This window comes from Episyrphus balteatus, chromosome 1 (genome assembly GCF_945859705.1).
Source record: "Episyrphus balteatus chromosome 1, idEpiBalt1.1, whole genome shotgun sequence".
NCBI classification, from domain to species: Eukaryota; Metazoa; Arthropoda; class Insecta; order Diptera; family Syrphidae; genus Episyrphus; species Episyrphus balteatus.
The window spans coordinates 169,027,485-169,047,202 of NC_079134.1; the positions used below are offsets into that span (position 1 = coordinate 169,027,485).

The 19,718-nt window shown below is 31.3% G+C and overlaps 1 protein-coding gene across 1 annotated transcript in view; it reads left to right on the forward strand.

Annotated features, from left to right (window-relative positions):
- Window positions 1-19,718, forward strand: part of LOC129907496 (protein Shroom) — a 235,415-nt gene that overhangs the window by 178,493 nt on the left and 37,204 nt on the right. The window lies entirely within an intron of this gene.

The window sequence follows — 19,718 nt, forward strand, 5'->3', positions numbered from 1 at the left end:
GTTATTTTTCATCAGTAGCCAAAAGAGTAATATTATTTTTAATTTAAGTTGATAATTCAGGGCTTTGTTAAGCCTTGAGTAACTATAGAAGAAGATAGATACAAAAAATGATGAAGATACATCGCATTGGTTGCTTAAAACATTTTATTAAAATGAAAACGAAGATAGTTTGTGTAGTTTTTTTGGTCGTGACTTTGAATGGGCGGCTAGATGAAGGCTTTCTTTTTATATTTTTTTCATATGAATCGTGATGCCAATTGGGTTACCTCATGCGGGCAATGCATCTATAATTTATTTTTGGGTTCCTCAGGCTTTTTTTTTTTAGTTTTTATTTTTTATGATTTTATTTTAAGTGTCATCCAGATTTATGAGTTTGAGCTTTCTTATACAGCTATAAGGCATATATTCATGCGCTGCGCATTTTTTAGAGGAAGTAAATAATTTTTATGGAAGCAACCAAAAAAGTGACATTGAAAAGTTGCTTCGGAAATAATAAAAAACACAACTATTGATCAAAAACAAAAAAGAAATTTTAAATGGAAAATTTTTGTACGATACCTTTCTCTGAATTAAGAAAGTTTTTTTTTTTGAATGCGCAACGAATGATTTGCTTACAAGTTGACTGAGTTTTTTGAAAAGATATGAGGTTTAAGTTTATAAATAATAGGTGTTTTAGATAATCTTGAATGTTATGATATGCGAGCGAACTTTTACAATGGATGATAGATTTCGTAATAATTGGAATAAATTAGAAGATAAAGTGATTCTGATTATTACAAAGTGGAAAATATATCGACAATAACCACTATAATGACGACATGTTGACAACGAGGAGGCAATCAATACGCTTTCAACGATACCTTCTGTGTCAAATTACAATAAGTATTTTAGAAGTTCTACCTTCTTTGATTTGCACTCGAAAACTAAAAAAAAGCGGATGTGCTATTCAAGTGAGCCAGAATAGGAGCACTTTTTTCAGAGTTGTTCCGCAAAAAATTGCAAAATTTAACTAACGGGTCATTGAAAATGAATGATTTCGCTCACAAAGAGAGTGCATAAGGGGACATACCAAAAAGTAAAATATTGATCATTTTGGTATTAAGAGACAGGAATTATATGCACTTATAACTAAAAAAAAAAGGTGTGCTATTCAAGTGAGCGGCACTGTATAAGGAAACAGATGAATGTACATTGTGCATGCATTTGTTATAACTTTGGGACAGTAGATAAATGCTATTTTTGTGATGCCTCTGGTGTTCAAACTTCAAAGCTAAACTGTTCAAACATTTGATTTTAGTTTGTTTGTTTGAAGATACCCGACAAAAATCTTTTAATTTTTAAATGAGATTTATATAAAATTTCAATAAGACAAAAAAATTCTGCCACAAATATTGCCCATATAAACACTTGGTAAAGACTTCGTCATACAAAAAGCGTTATGCCACATTTACATGAGTAAAAACTTGTCAGCAAATTTGACGTACAGCTGTCAAATGTCAGAAAAATTAATGAATTTATATTTAATAGAGAAGCTGAAAGAGAAAGAGAGGTTCAGTTTTGGAAAACACTGCTTTAATGGAAATGTTATAGCCCAGCTCAGTTTCATATGTTTATTTTACTCCATAAACACAATGGTAAACTGAAAAAGGGCCTGTCAAAAAATATTGGTCGTGTTCAACGAGTTCCAAATGTACAAAATTTCATAAAATCGGCTAAGCGAACGCAAATGATGACGACTGTTAAATGCAGAAAGAAGATAATTGCGTTGAAAAATCACAACATAATATCAAAATGTTGGGCCTAAGCACTTGTTAAGCAGGGTGACAGCTGATGATAAGTCCTCCTTGTCTTATTGCTAAAAATGAAGCAAGGTAGACGTGTTCATTCTTCAACTTCACCAACCGCTGATAAGTTCCCGTCAGGTGAATTTGTAAAACAGTCTTTCTCTTTCTTTTTAAGAAGAAATGCTCAAGAATGTTTTAAACCCTGCCTAAATGTCAGAATGGCGTTTTGATAAGCAAAGCAAAGTAGAAAAAACCAACCAATTTGACATAGCGTTATATTTTACGCACTGTTTTTTTGTAAGATATGATCTACCGAATAAAGACATCAGGCCAAAGATCAGCAAAATCTCTTTTTCCTGATTTTTCACGCGATGATTTTTTAGAGTGCGGAGAAGCTTTGTTACGAAAAATGAGCTTTGTTACGATGAATTGTGTATCGAAAATTGACTTGTGAAAATCCGGATTTTGGTTCACTGTCCAATTTCGGACTTACCTTCAAGTACAGAGGTTCTTTCTTTAATCGTACTACAAGAATGTGAAATGTATTACCCGCCTCAGTTTCTCCTTATAAGCCCCTTCCTTTTTTCCTAGGCTCGCACTGCTTTCATACATATTAAGGGTAGCCAAAACCTCTTTAGTGCGAGCAGATTATAAAAAAAAGTCTTCATGAAGTTAAGAGATTCCAAAGACAGATGAAATCAGTTCTTTAAGGTGGAAACACTTTTTAACGTTCAGGTGCTGAAAATTATTTAAGGTAATGTTTACACTTAAAACTTTTACTTTGACAGCTGAATGCGTCTTCTTTTTTTTTCTTAGGAGATCCTTTTTTGAGCATCCCTAGTTTCTTTTCAATTTTATTTACATCTCAAAGTCCAAATCTGGCGTTGCCACTTATTTATGCTCAGCCCTATGTTTTTTTTATTTTTTAGCCTCAAATATAGAATTGAATACCAAGTTATTCCCACGCTTCTACTTGCAATATATCAGCAAAAACTAAAAAAAACTGTGTGACAAAATATATGCACGGCTCTATTCCACAACTTTACATATAGGTATGTCTCCCTATTGAGTTCAAGGTGATGATATGGTGCGCCAAAGAGAAAGCTATATACAAAACAACAACTCTCCTAGCCAACTCGATCACAAATCCACCAGCAATTCATCTACATATGCCAAAAAGTCCACTTGCGCATGAAATATTTATTCCTATTCCACACAGACAAAGTCAGACATTGAATTTTGCGTAGAGATTTGCAAATTCTAGACCAAATTATCATAACAATAATACCTACGAGAGACACATTCTGGGCACAGTGAGTGCGCGTTCGTTAGTTTGAAAAATACATAATTTCTGACAGTTGTTGTGTTTTGTTTCAGCTTGTGGATAGGCCTTAAGGCATCAGACACCTGCAGCAGAAACACAGTAGTAGAAGAGTTTGTATCAGATCAGCGGTCCTTGGCTTGATTCTATTTTTTGAATTGGTTTTGCTGCTGCTGCTGCCCTTTTGGCTCGATGCGTTCGTCGTCGTTCTTCTGGGAACTTCTATGCGAAACACACTTGAAAGACAGTGCATGAGCATCTGTGTTATGCGCGCCTTTTTGTATAAGAGGCTCCCCCTTGTGGCGCATATGTGAATTCATTGGTTGGTAGCATGCGTTTGCATTAAATCACAATGGAATCAATTTAATGCCGCGAATGCCATTTCTGTTGCCTATAAATTCCAAAGCGTCGTCATGGACGCGCCGGCTACCCGCCTTCCCAAAGATCCACTATATGCTCGAGATCGAGATGTTGTAATGTGAATCGGAACCGAATAGAGTCAGTCAATCGCTGCTGGGGAGGGAATGTAAAACGAGCATAGTTCTTTGCCATTTCCAGCATCAGCTTGATGGAAGGAGTATATCTACCCATCTTGGCTACTATATGTATACCTACTGTGTGGCGGCATGAATGCGTTTAAATGCACTTTTATGGTTCTTTGGGATTCGATTACTTCTTCTTCTTCAAAAACCTAACATAGCTTAGCCAGTGGAGTTAAAGTGGATTTTTTTCGTTTTTGTTGTTGTTGGGGTTTGTATATATATTTTCTGGGATCGGTGCGATTTACAATGTGCGCACACAAGTTGATTGGCGGATGTTTGATCAGTTTTTCAATTTTTTTTCTTTCCCATTTGTAATGGAATTGATTTCGTATTCTATGGTTCCATTGGCACTCAAGAGCAATTAGGATGAAGAATTTATACATTTGATCAATTAGTTTTAGTGCAATCATTTTTTCCATAGAAAAATAGATTCAAGAAATCCATCATCATCGTCATCATTGGAATATCGATTTGATGATCTTAAGGTTCTTTGAATATTTTTGATTCAAGAATTTAATTAGACTAGTTCAGATTTCTGAAGATTCCTTATGTCAAAAAATTACTAAACGAATTCACATATTTTCCCAGCTTTCAGTTTTAAACTATGCTACCGAGAGGCTGGCATCTGCAATTTTTGACAGTTGACAATCGAAATGTGTCTGTCATTTTGCAATTATGTCATTTTGTTACTAAATGCGTTTTGTGCTTTAAGGACCGCCACACTAACTTAGTTCTAAACACCACATTTAGGTAGCTGCTCCTGCCGTTGTCACTTTTGACAGTTGACATTTGATAAATAGTGCACCAAAAAAAATACTTTTCGTAAATTCATTGTGACATCTATTCTATATTTCCGAAAAAGAATTGAAATTGAGAGTTTTAATCTGATGTTTTGACATTTGCAATTGTGACATTTATGGTTTTTGGTTTACATCTAAGATATTCGTAAAATGTAGACATGCGTTGAATTAAGGTGTGTTCATTATATATTTTTTGACACATAAATACCTTTAATATAATAAAACTCTGAGTTTTGCTCAATTTGAGCTATTTTGAGCAATCATCTTTATATCTTGTCACCTGTCATAATTTGATTGTTTTCTTTTGTGTGCGTTCATAACTTTTATTATAATGAATTTATTAAAAAGTTCTGTCACACAAATAACACGAGCTGACTACGTCTACATTCATCATCAAAAATATATTCTATTAATAGAAATCACGTCTTTGATCAGAATCAACTTAAAAGTCTCATAAAATCTTAATAAATTAGATATGTAGACATAATTCTATGATCTGCTTTTATGCATATTAATTCATTCTTAGCCAATATAACATTCCACAATACAACTCAAATCTGACACTAGCATAATTTACAATCTAACAATAAAAATGCATTCATATCTTTCATGGTGCCGCAGCGCCTCCGCCGCCGGACATTGCTGCTGTTACTCGTCACTGCTGACGTGATCATTAACATAATTAATCCTATGAACCAACTAATTAACGCATGTTGATCTAGATATCTGCAATAAAAATGCATTCTAACTTTGTTTTCTTTTTTGTTGACTTTTCATCACACACAATAGGCCAAATCGACTGACAGATGATTTGGTTTTATTATGTGCGGGTTTTTTATTTTGGCAAAATTTCAAAACATCAAACGAGAATAAAAAAAAAAACCATAGACCAACAACTATTTATTGTGTCTTAAAATTTACGCACATTACAGAGAATAGAAAAAAATAAATAAATCAAAGCGGATGTACCATGTAGGTAATAGAATGTCTGGGGTAGATATAATTTAAATGATTTATCTAATGAGTATCCGTTTTGGAGCAATAAATTAATTTTTATTTATTTGTTTTTAGTGGTTTATTAATTTTTTTATTATATTTTAAATAGAAAACAATTAAAATAAAATTCAAAAGAATTTCATGATAGTTAACAATAAACTCAATATTAACGGCAAAAACAGTATTTTTCAAGAAATTTCCTTTGATAAAAAAAAAACACATAATACTAGCTTTAAATATATAATTATTGACAATTGTAATTTTATACAAACATAATTTTTAAAGTAAAAAAGTAAATCAATTCTAGGAACACTAATCAAACTTTTCTTAAGTATACAAAATACATATCAATATAAATTTAATTTTTTTGCAATCCGTTTTAGGTATGCAACGTGGTTTAATTCAGATTGTTTTTTTTACATAAATGTAGAATTTTGTTTTCTCTCTCCCTTTTTCCGTAGCTCCTAATAAGGTACCTAGATTAATCAGCATTAGAAGCTTGCCTCTTTATTAAGTTGATCTTTTAGAAATTCATAGTAAAGCCTCTTTTAAATAAATCTGTATTTCAAAGTTGTTCAAAAATGCTGTAAAAAATATCGTTTTGATAATGTAAAAAAGTGCGCGCGCACTTTTTACTTGCTCTATAGGGCAAGTATTGGTTTCGTGACGAAAAAAAAATTTGAGGTTTTAATCAAAACCAACATTACGATGATGGAGAATTCCAAAAAAGTGGGTCTCGCAAATCCGTCCGTGCGTCTGTGCGTCTGTACGTCCATCTGTACACATTTCCACAGCCCTAACACGTGGATGGATTTTCTTCAAATTTGGTACAGACAACGGCGTATACAAGGGGGGGGTCACGGGGTCATGACCCCCCCCAAGAACTCAGAACTTAAAAAAGAATTTGTTATGTGATACTGAAATCTCTTGAGTAAGATTATTTTCAAAATGTTGAAGTTTTAGAACATGAACGAAAATTAAAAATAAAAAAAATTTTTGGTATTCAAACAAACTATTTTAGCATATTTTAGGGAAGTGGTCATATTTTTAGCGAACGCTATGCTGGATTAGGATTATTTTGATTCGTTCGATAATATTAGTTGAGCTGTAGAGTTTTGTATGGAAACAAAATCCGGATAAGTATTATATTCAAAGCTTTTTAAAAGAAATTGAATCTAGTAGGTATACAAAAATAATATCTTAAGGGCAAGACACTGCTTACCAGCAAATAAAAGAAGCAGCCATATCTTCTATTTTTTTTATATGATGAAGTGAATAAAATATGTTTTAAATAGGGAAGCTTTCTGCGGCCTTGCTGTGTGGATGTCAATTCTGTTGATAAAATTCGTCATCGGCAAAATGTTAAAGAAGGATATCATTCCTCAAATCTTTTTAGTTTTTTGCAATGTTCCAGTTCAATACATTCGTCTGATAAAATTTGGTGAATTTTGTTTGCTTACAGAATATAACAGTATTTTGTACATACTAAATTTGCTAGATCTGTTGCATTTTTTGAAACAACTATCGATTTGTTAATCATCAATGGCCAGCCAATTATAGAAGCAATGTAAGCAACCTTATCTAAGGCAATTTAAATATTATTATTAAATATCACTTAGGGCTAATTTTTTGAATAGTTAGATAAACCTAAGTTAGATAAGTTAGAGCTTATTCCTAGGAATAAAAGTTTTTTTTTATAGTGACATTTATTCTTCTGATAGTCTATCTGACGATTGAAAAAGCAGGGCTTAATCTAATAAATACAACTGAATGTTTTTTATATTGTAAACCGCTGATTAATACCTGAAAACGGACGAATTCCAAAATATCGCCAAAATTATTTTTTTTGTCTTTACTATTTTAATAGAGGTATTTTAAATTCCCATACAATTTTAAAATAAAATTTAAAAAAATTATATTTTCAAATGCAATTTTTTTTACAAAACTTTGCGATTTGCCTGAGGTTAGGAAGACTTTTAATTCAAAAGTTAAAACTGTTATTAAGTAAAAACGATTTTTATTTTAACTTTCTGGGCTAGCGGAAAACAATGAACAGTTGTTTTAAGGCAAATTATTCAATCGAAGTACTCGTACAGTACATTTTATTTTTAGGAGAGGATAGCCTCAATTGGTCAAAATTAAAGCCTAGTACGAAAAATCCCATACAAAAATGAAACAACGAAATGGTAAACCAAAAATTTCGTTCAACTTTTCGTTCTGTAGTACGCTGTTCGGCACAACGAAATTGAAAGTCTAAACTTCTTTTTCGCACACAAACAATTGCCGGGGACATTCATTGTGTGTGGAAAAATGACATTTTGAGTTTTTTTGTTGTTCATTTTGTCATTGCGTGTCTTTCTGCGATGCGTGTTTGCTTTTTTCTCATTTATGTTTTGCAATTTTTCGGTCCAGATTTCGCAAGCATTTCGTTGTCCTCGTGGAGACCGACGAAAAATTTCGTTTCACATCAGCAGCGTTCTAGGCTTTAAGGCTTAACGCTAAACTTAAACGAATCTCATACCGTTTTTGTTTGGTTATTTTTAGAACTACATTCGGAACTTTTCGATTCGAAATGCAAGACGCACAAATTTAAATGTTTAATAATTCAAAAAGACCATTTTCAGGTTCATGCCTGCTATCAAAACTTTTGAAAAAAAAAAAAAAATTGGCATGACCCCCCCCCCAAGAAGCAAACCTGTATACGCCCCTGGGTACAGATGATTTTTATGGAATTCTGAAAGTTGGTTTTTTTTTGTTTTTTTTTTATATCTCGTTTAGAACGTATACCTCCCATACAAAAAAATACGATATTGCGAATTTCTCGAAAACGGCTCTAACGATTTTGATTAAACTTTGTATACGTAATATTTAAAGCAGTGGCAATAAAACTCCATTTTTATTTTTTCTCAAAAAAGTCAAATAACAAAAAAAAAATTTTTTCATTTAACATAATTTTGCCCTAAATGTCGGCTCTTCCCCAATATCATTTTTTTTTTAATTTAGATCCAGCTTTTAAAATCTACAAGTAGACTAACATAAAAGTGCTTTGAGCTGCAAGAACAAGTACGTGCGACCCCAGTCGTGCATTTTATTTACATTATCAAAACGATATTTTTTACAGCATTTTTACAGAATTTTGAAGTACAGAATTTTGATGTACAGAATTTTGACATACAGTATTTTGGCATACAGTATTTTGAATACAAGTTTCCAAGTTTGGTTTTTTTTTTTTTGGTTTTTTTAATATCTCGCTTAGAACGTATACCTCCCATACAAAATTTTCGAGTTATTGCAATTTTCTCGTAAACGGCTCCAACGATTTTGATTAAATTTTACACACGTAATGCTGTATAAAGTTCTAACAAAACTGCGTTTTTAATTTTTCTCTAAAAATACGGTTAATGGAAATATGGTATGTTTCATTTTTTTAAATCACTCATGTCGGCTCTTCTTTTAAATCTTTAATTAGTTTTGCAATTTTCTCGAAAACGGCTCTAACGATTTTGATAAATTTTTGCATATATAATATTCGGCGCAGGGACATAAGTCCCCGGGTCATAAGTCCCGAATTTTTTTTTCGGGACTAATGTCCCATTTTACTGGGTCATAAGTCCCGAATCCAATTCGGGAATAATGTCCCACCTTACGGAGACATAAGTCCCGAAAAAAATTTTCGGGACTTATGTCCCACGTATTCTTTTTTTGCATAATTATATCTATAGAGACTATAAGAGACCACAGCTGACGAAATAATAGAACCGATATTGTTCTCACGATTTTTTTTCGTAGTACCAACTCCAATGTAAGGTACGGTTACAAGCTGTTGGAAAACAAAAGCAAATTTATTGGTTATTCGAAATTGCATCGTGACAAAATATGAACAAATGTATAAAGTGAAAGTTTAATAATTGAAATTTGTGATAACCGATATGAGTTCTTACAAGGGTGAAGCGGAAATAAAATTTTTCAGATTCGAATGTATTTAATTTGCTCAACCCAAACGCAAATATTCGCGCGAATTTTTATTTCCACACCTCAAAATGGATTCTCCCGTGGGCAAAATTTTTTTCCGCTTCGCGTTTGGGTTGTGCAAATTAAAGAGATTCGAATCTGAGAAAAAAAAATTTTCCGCTTCGCGTTTATCGTTTTATTGTGTTATAAGCATATCTTTGGAACAAACATTAAACTGGCAAAATATTGTCTTTGAAGTTTGAGTTCTATTTTTTTTCTTTGGCAAACTGAAGTAAGACAAATTTTATATAAAACTTATTCTTTGAAAAGTTGGAATGATATAAAAATCATAATAGTGTTATTTCGCTTTAATAAACAGAAGCGAGGCACATTTGTTTCTTTTTTTCTGAAAATAAATTGACGTGAAAGAGAAATAAAGCCAAATGTTGAAAAATGGCTTTATTTGTCTTTTGAAAATTATAATTATGCCAATTCTCGAAAGACTTCCTTATTTCAATTGGGCGTATTTCATGGCACCAAAAAATAATCTTATGAATTACTTAGTACCTATATGAACATTTATAGTAAAAATATGTATATAAAATAGTTTTTACTTTATTCGGGACTTATGTCCCATTTGCGCCTAACAAAATTCAGGACTTCTGTCTCAGTAGGGTGGGACAAAATTCCCGAATTGGATTCGGGACTTATGACCCAGTAAAGTTAGACATTAATCCCGAAAATAAAATTCGGGACTTGTGTCCCAGGGACTTATGTCCCTGCTCCATAATATTCAAAGCAATTGCATTAAAACAGCTTTTTTAACATAAATGTGTTTTGAACTGCAAGAGCAAGTACATGCGACCCCAGTCGTGCATTTTATTTCTTCTAAAAGTTATTTCTCGTAATAAAATCTTTCCTGTAATGAATTGTAGTGTGATAAGCTGTCCTTGATGACTTGTTCTAGTATATTTTTATTTCTATTAATAATATAGGGGAAAAAGGGTACACTTAAAAGTTCTTCACGTTGAAATTTTAAACATTTAAACGTAAGCTCTGCTATCTGACCCATCAAGGCTAAATTTATGTTCATGAGTATTAATACAACTCTTTCAAAATGAGCTCTGCTTGCTAAAATGATTGCGAGCAACAGAAAACCTTTTTTCCACCATTTTTTGTAATTTGCAATAGGCCAAAGAATATTTTCTTGTTTCATACTTTTAAGAGTTTGATATAACAGTAGGTTTAAGTTTTTGAGATTATTTTTTATTAAAGTTTTTCATTGAATATAATTACACCTATAATGGTGCATTTTTCTGTACGTGACAATTTATGACAATTTTATTTAATTTTGAAAATATGTACCATAAAAGCATTATTTAGTCATTTTTACACCGAATTTTGTAGATATGCTGATAAATAAAAACTCTTAAACATGCACACAATTTTGACTTTGCCTGTCTGTACGTTACGTTCCTATAATTTTGCTTTATATTCTTAAGGAGTAGAAAGTTATATATTTTCTGTGATCGTCGAAGACAAATGATAAGTTGAATTATGTATGAATTACTGCAAACGAAACACTTTGAAGTTATGAACAATATTCAAGTAGCTTTGTCTGTACGTGACGGAAGATGTGTCAATGACAATGCGAGAGAGTAAAATGCATCATATCCCAATCCCACTGTCCAATAAACAGCAATAATATGAAGTGTCATTAATTTCACAATAAAACGTAATTACGAATGCTTACTCCACTTAAAAAGTTAGGTATTTGAATTATCTGCTCTGATCTAGCCCTCAAGGGAATTGATATCGTTAATTAGGTTATTTTTAGATAAAAGTTAATTATATTTTTCTGTTTATCAGATGCATTACTTTTATTACTCATGAGCCCATCATCATTTGCATTACAAAATAATAACAAGATTTTTTTCCTTATCAATCATTACCCCCTCTTTGTTATCAGAACGTTTTGTTTATTTTACAAGATCTAATATAGTTTTAGATGCATGCCTTCTTCTTCAAACAAAACCTTTTCAAGTCTTATCTTGTTTTCATTTTTATTACCATATCTATCTTTTCTCATTATAAATTCCAAGAAATCTCTATCTTATCAATGACTCATCTTAAACCTCTTCAAGAACTTCAAAAGAAGAATAACTTAATTCAAATTAGTATTCTTATCATTTATCTTTTTTGGGCAAAGAAAACAAACTCGACTTGGTCAAGAATTGTCAATTATTTTATTTTTACTACTTCGTGATTTTTGAGTCTTCTTCATAATTTTATTTCCACAAGCAAAAAAAAAAAATTTTTCATACGCAGTCGTCTGAGATTCCGTTAGATAATATCGCAATATTGTCCATTTATCGTGGCTCTAATTTTATGTGACATGAAAAAATTCGTGATTATTTATGAAAAAAATAAAAAAAATCAATTTTTTGGCCAACAACCTTTGTTTGTGCTGATCTCATAATTGCCACCAATACGTGCTCGAAATAAACAATTTTTGTTAATATTTTTTCTTCTTGTTTCTTACCAACATGCCACTGAATTTTTTTTCTGAAATACTTTACTTCACATGTTAACCGTTATAAGTCTTACAATTACGTTACCAACAAATCGAATCGATATGATCGCGATGATTATAAACTGGGTACAACCCACAAAGGGCATAACAACTTTTTTTCATAAGTCCAGAGTCGCACCAATATAATTTTCCCAAATTTAGTATAACAGCTATATGTTTCCAACCCCCCCATTTTTGGATATTTTCGAATACAACAAGAAAGCAAGTTTACTTGGGAATGGCGATGGAATGGAACTTGCAAAAGATCGCAAAACAAAAATTATTTTGTTTTTTTGTCAAAAAAAATTAGCATATCTGTATGAAAGAATCAGAAAAGAAGTAAAAGCCTTTTGGCATTCTATGTGTACTTTTGGTCGTAAGAATGAACAAGAATTGGTTAGAACGCAAGAATCGAGGGTACACGCTATGAATACAAAATTAAGTTCGAAAGACTTAAAACTGAAACAAAAAATAAAAAGAAATAAAATATATCACGATATTTTTTTTTTGTGTTTGTTTGGTTGAAGATGGTGGGTGAGATTGAAGAAATCGCAAAAGATCCCTTATAGGAGTCTTATTCATGTTATTATAGTGTGTACGGATTTTGAATATGACACACATTGTAATGTTTTAAAGAAATTGTTGACCGAAAATGACTAATTTGGCCATAATAGCTGCGTTCCTTTGGAAATATTTATCTACTGCTTCGTACTTAAAGCTGCTTTGAACTACTTTTTGAGTATAGCAAAAGTAGTTCAAAGTAGTTTTAAGTACTAAGCAGTAGATAAATATTTCCAAAGGAACGCAGCTAATAACAAAATATGTTTGAATTTTCAAGAAATGGAGCTTTAAATCAAGTAGTATAACAGTTTTATGGATATAAACTGTTATACAAAAAAATTGAAAAACTTAAACCAAACTGATCTAAATTGACGATATCGAATGATCGCCATTTGTTATTTAAATTATTTTGGGTTTATAATTTCGTGATAAAGCATTTGCATTTGCTGTACCTACATACTCAAACAAAAAAAACAGTTTATGACGTTTGCCTCTAGAGGGCACCGTATTCAATTTTTATGTGGTAAATTTAGTCTATAACCAGCGGATAATTAAGACGCTTCCAAAAAAACATCATTTGTCTAATTACGATATGGAGTTTAGAAGTTATGATGGAACAGACGAACACACTTAAATTTTCAAATACGAACATACCCATCCTTTTGGTAGAAACAACCATTTTGAGTCAAAGATTTTCAAACAAGTTTCTCTGAGTAAAATTCTTAAAACAAAATTTTTCACATTAGAATCTCTTGGAAGTTTTGAAGAAAGACTTAAACCCAAATTGCATGACTTAATTGCATTTTAGTTTCAAATCAGTTGCCGCTCATATTGAATTAAGTTGATTTTATTGGACTTTATTGGATTTTAAAAATTCAGAAGGCCAGATAATTTATTGATTGATTATTCAGATAAAAAGCAAAAAAGAACAGTTGATAATTTGATAATATGTCAGTTTCAAATCAGTTGCATACTCTCTAAGAACTTTAATCTTTTCTGTTACAGCTGTAAACAGCGTATTTTTGGTCAAAGAGTGAAGAAAAAATAAAAAAAATTGTAGAGAAACTATCATTTTCTTTCGAATTCATTAAAGTTCGTTAATGAAAACTGGCATTAATAAGTTGCAAAATAGTTTAAAAATAGTTCATCATTTGATAATCTATATTTAAATATGTTATGTTTTAGTTTTGAACTTTTAGTCAAATTGTTCATTGAAATATCCCAATGTTTTAAACTAAATACACCTCTAACGTATTATAAATTTGTATTCTTTCAAATGGGTGTTGTATTTTGTTTTTTTGAAAAGCACGACAGCGCAGAAAGATCAGATTAGGTCGGTTTGAGAATAGAGATAAGAAAAGTTACTTTAATGTCTGCGAATTCATAAATTGTTTTCGACTTTGGCATTGATGACTTTTGTGCTGATTTTATGTAAAACCAGCTTTAAAGGACTGTTTCTGTTATAGAGGATGACGATATAACTGTCATTATTACAATGCATGGGTTAGAAAGTTTGAAAGTGATTAGGTAGGTATACCTACTTTGTTCTCACGGTAACAAAATTATAATTTCTTGTTTTAGACAATAAAGTTGTTGGAGTTATGTTTAGTTGTTTGGCAATAAAAAAGGTAAATTTAAGGAAATAATTTAAATATCAAATTTAAGTGAAATATTTATGTTTGTTTCGGTAGAAGGTAATAAATTTGTGTTTGACACTTCAAATGTCAAAAACAAACACCTACTAATTTAAAGGCATGTCTGAATTAATCATGTGAATTTGTTTGTTTACTTGACTGTTTTATTTATTTTTGCATTTATTGCTTTTGCACAGATGATAAATTAATTAAATTGAGGAAATTAAACTTTTTATCACAAGACGTGATAGAAGAGCGATTATTTGCTATTATTTGCATTCGATTAATTCGCACATTGATATTAATAGATTAGTTCTCTTAATTATATATTTTATCTTATACGTGCGAAAAGTCAATACAATGTTTGACATGTATATTATACATGTCAAATATAACCCATTTAAAAGGCGTAAATACTTGGGATACAACAAACGGTTTTTCAACAAGTTTGATTTTGCAGTTTGGAGAATACTGACTTTGTTTTGACATTTTCAAATTTCATGACTCAAACTTGCAGGTTGGTCCATTTAAACTTGTTCGCGTTCTATTTCACAAAAGTTTAGGTGGTTTCTTATAAATTTCTATTAAAAATTTGCTCAAAAATTGAGCAACTAGCTGTCAAATAAGGCAGATTTTATTGAGAGTATGAAAAAAAATCTGTTTGATTTTCATTTAAATGCTTAAGATTTCTTTATTAGGGACAGAACTACGCAGTGATTGTGAATAAATCCAACTTTAATTCACAATAGAATCCTAACCATACACGGCTTTATGTTTATGTACTGTAATTATTTTACTATATCATTCGGCGTCGACAATTTCAATACAATTGCCATAGAAGAAAAAAATTACATTCCCGTTCATTCCATTCTCCACTCCCTATAACCCATTGTTATCCCTATATGTGGATGCAAAAAGATAATAAAGATGCCTGTTTTTTTTTCTGCTGGAGCTGAAACAATGATATAAAGTGCATTTGCTTGGTTTTGTTTTGCTTATTGCTGCTGGCTGCCGCCACTGCAGAAAGTCGTTGCCAGCCACACCTTGCAAGAACACACAGAGTATTACTCGTATGAAGCCGCAAGAAATTCTTGCTTTGTTTAGGGATAAAATAAAGCGCATTGATGGCGATTATATAGCGACTGATGATGGCGACGACGCGACTCAACTCCTCTAATCAAGAAAAATCAATTTAATTTTTTGTTTTTGTTTATATCATCAAGGAAAATAAAGATACCCTGGTTGTTTTCCACTATACTTGTAATAACCAACCATCACTTAATGATCTTTTGAGTATGAAGAAAATAGTATAACCTCTATTTGGAGAAGCCGCACCCGTACCAATTGAATTAGATTAAAAATGCAATGATACTAATAAAATAAACCTATTAGCCATTGAAAGCGGGAAAACCTTTTGTGGAGTTGCAGTGGATCTTAAAACGTTTCGAAAGTTTTCATTTCTATTAATTCTACTTATTTCTGGAACACTCCTGATGGGCTTATTTCATAACTTTTGTGAGTGAGTTCCTGCCAAATTGAATTGTTCTGTGTATGCATAAGTAACCAAACAGAACTATTTGTCGTGTTCCGTAAATAAAAATGTAAAATGGCTGATCGATTTGGTTGTCAGTTGTTATCTGTCACTTTTCGACGTTTAGTTCACATTTTGACCACCTGTAGCGCATTTGAATTTTATCAATCGCCTTTATTCGTTGCTGTTGTTTGGGGACACACGATAAATAATTCTGGGGTCGAACTACGACACACGCTCGTTAACGAATGGTTGCTATGTGTCCCTATCGTTTTCTAATAATTAAATAGAGAGAGAAATAGTCAAAACGTTAACGTATGATCGTAATCGTATGCCGTAATTCGACCCCTGTTTGTCCACTTGTATATAAAAACTGTCAAAACTTAAATATGTGCAAGGTGCAACTAAAAATTAAATTCTTTGGTTTATAATGTGGTGTGCGTTTTGTTTTGGCTTCTGCATCAAATTTAATTACTTTTGCTCTTTATGTTACAAAGTAGGAAGCTTTCAATGAAACGCTGCCATTTTTGAAAGTTGATTCAAAACTAAGACTTTGAAGAGTTCCACTTTTAGTTTCAGATCACTTACAGTAACAGCTAAGAAAAAAACGAACAAACCTGGAAGAGGATGCGGTTTTTCAAAAAAAAAAAAAAAAAGGTCAAACCAGAAGAAGATATTAAGCTTGAAAAGATCATCAAAGATCCATCGATGATTGTTTTTGTTTTTATCTTTTCATCAATTTACCAACAAAACTGAGAAAAAAAAACAGCAATAAATCTTCTGATTTCATTGATTTATCAAACCCAGGTGCAGCACGAATCCGAATGGTAGTTTTGTAGTAAGCAAACAAAACCATCATCAGAGCAGAGATCACCTTTCGTTTCACCCAAACCATACCACAAACAGATCGATACATATAAATAAGCCAAGTTACCCATCAACGTTTGTGGTGTCATATAAATTCTTTTTCTGTTTCTCTGATTTTAAGCTGAAAACAAAATGCGACAAGTACTTGACCCAAATCTTCCATTTAAGGAAATTATACCCATAATAACAATACAATAATAATATTCCATTTTTGTGGGGTTTCTTTAAATAATTTTCTTTGGTGTCATTTTTATTGGTTTGACGTTTGAGAGTTTCTTATGAAAGTTCTTGCACTTTACGTGCTTCGTTTGGGTTTTTTGTTGTTTTCTTGTCTTTCTTTTGATGGAATGAAAAAAACCTAATAATGTAAGGGATTTATTTCATAGTTTTATTTTGAAGGAAAAAAGGTAAAATGTATGCTTGAATGACATTAGAATATATCCAATATTCTTTACATAATAATAGTTTTTTTTTGTAATCAGGTGTGTAAATTATTCATTTTCATTTGAGAACATTTTTATGACTTTTTTTCATGAAAAAAGCCTTGTTTTTTGACATAATAAATTATGACAGTTCAGGTATATAAAACAGAGAGTGAAAGTACAATACGATTAATATTTACAATCAAACATTTGTGTAGATCTGTTCGGTTTTGGTTTTCTTTTGTCAATGTTAAATTTGAAATTAAAATTATAATAATCAAATTAGTCGATATTTGATTATTATGATGATTTCTATAATAATTCACACACAACTTATCAAAGCTGTCAAAATGGCTATGAATATTTTATTTTATAAGCTTCTGAATTATTAGTTTGTTGTATTTTATTCTTATTGTAGTAGGCTTTAAAAGTGAAAATCTTATTTTTATTGCATAATTAATTTTTGATTTTTGGCGAAAAACAACTTTGAAAAAGAAGTCAAGTGATTGTTATGTCATTTCAAATTTATCAATGAAATGATTTGATGAATAGAATTATAGGAAATGTCTTAATGGGCTTGTATTTCCTAAATTATTAAAACCACATCTCTCTGTCAGACTTGGTTCAGATATCATGTTTTTTAAAAGCTTTTTCGTATATTTTTTTAATTCTGTTTGAGGTAAGTTAAGGTTTGAATGCATTCATTTATGCTCGTTTGATTAAAGAGAACCTAAAGGTATGAACAGAATGACAGTAGATCTATTTTGTTTTTATTGCAAAAATATTTCAATATTTCGCGAAATCGTGACAAAATTGCAACTATACTAATTTTTTCCATTTGACAATTTTCCTTTTTGTTTGAAATTTCATGGAATGAGTGCGTTCAGGCCAAAACAAAAAGTATAATCATATTATCCCTTTAGCAGATTAAGATGAGATATATTTAAAATCTTCATAATTTATAAGATATTCAACACACAAATTTGTACTAGATTTACCGCAAAAAAATGTACTAGATTTATCATAGAAATTTGAATGGAATGGAGAAAAGATCTAGCGTAAACCATCCAAAATAGATTTTCCGGGATTGTTGGTTTGATATTCAATGATATTTTTAAAAAATTATAGCAGGATTATATCATTTCCGGGTGAATCTTTAAAAAAAAAAAACACTCTAAGTCTAGATATCCAAACTCAAGATCGCTTCTCAATGTATAGAGTCAGCCTTAAAACAAATTCTCATTTAAACAAGGTTTCTCTTTTAATTTATAAATCAGTAAATTATCTCGTTTCCAACAAAAGTAATAGATTAAATATTGTTTTCTTTGTGATTATGTGAGTTCACAACAATAACTTTTCTCATGGTTTATCTGATGTCTAATAAATCAAAACTAATTATTATCTGTATTTCTTACAAAAAAGGCAAATTAAATCATATTTACTAATAATCCTGGTCGAAGGACCAGTTTTGTCGTTACAGTCGTTAAACCTACATTTGACATGCAAATGTCAAATTATATTTGATTTCTTCCATCCATATCATTAAATATTGGTTAAACTATTTCTTCCTTATGTCATTTGGTTTTTGCAAAATGTCATTTCTGATGATAATTATTATTTGCATTACATCTCTCATAACGAAAGGAAATCATTTTTTTGATATGTTGCACGGAATCGTATAATTATTTTATAATGAAAGTAGAGTGTTAATGACTTATGTCAGATTGCAAAAAAAAAATGTACCAGTTGAAAATATTATTAGAAATAGTACAAGTAACTCATTAACTGAAAAAAAAAGACATAAAACAATTTGTAAACAACAATTAAATTTCACCCAATCTCTGTATCCATTTGATTAAATGAAAAACGCGTCTTTTGCTAATTTCTTTTAAATAGATTTATTTACGTCACCTCTTGAAAAGAACGTTTTTTTTGACATATAAAACGTCGTCGTCGTCTTCTCTGCCTCAGCCAATTTACTGCTGATCTCATCTTCTTTCTCACGTCGTCGCCTAGCGTCTATGACATAGTCCACCTTATTTGTGCTGCTGCTGAGAGTTTTAATTGATGAATGTTTATAAAACTGATGTTATGGCTAATATTTATTTTTATTCGAGCAAATTATATACTCAACCTCACGCAAAAAAAAAAGATTTGCCGCCACTATTTATCTTAAAGAGAAGCAAAAAAAATAGATAAATAATAAAAATAATTTCCCTCGACTATGTGTCAGTTTTTGAAAATGCGCATTGTGCGCGCGCTCTTTTGACTGGCGCTCTAAACTTTTTTGCACATCCACCTAAACCTCAGGCTTGCGTGTGATTTCATCGTTTTCATTTCTTTCTTTATTATTGAATCGAGTGATGAGGATAACTTATTAGATCCGCACAGTTGTTGTTAATAAAAATCATTTTTTTTTTAATAAATAATAGTACAAGTGCGAAAGTATCGCTACGTGTAAATAGTTATATCTGTTCTCGTTTTTTTTTTTTCGTTAAACGATCGTCTGTCTGTCTGTTGTGTCTGTCAATATTGTTACGCGATAATAAAATTGTTGACTATCTGTGCGATGGCGTGTCTGTCGGTCGAGCAAGACGTGATGCCAGAAAATTAAACGTGGTGCACGCAGATGTTGACAGCTGAAGTTTTTCACCGCCTCAGCTTAGCATATTATACGTTGAGACGCAGACGACGGAGTATTCCAATCGACATTGGTCAGTTATGTCAAATTTGGATC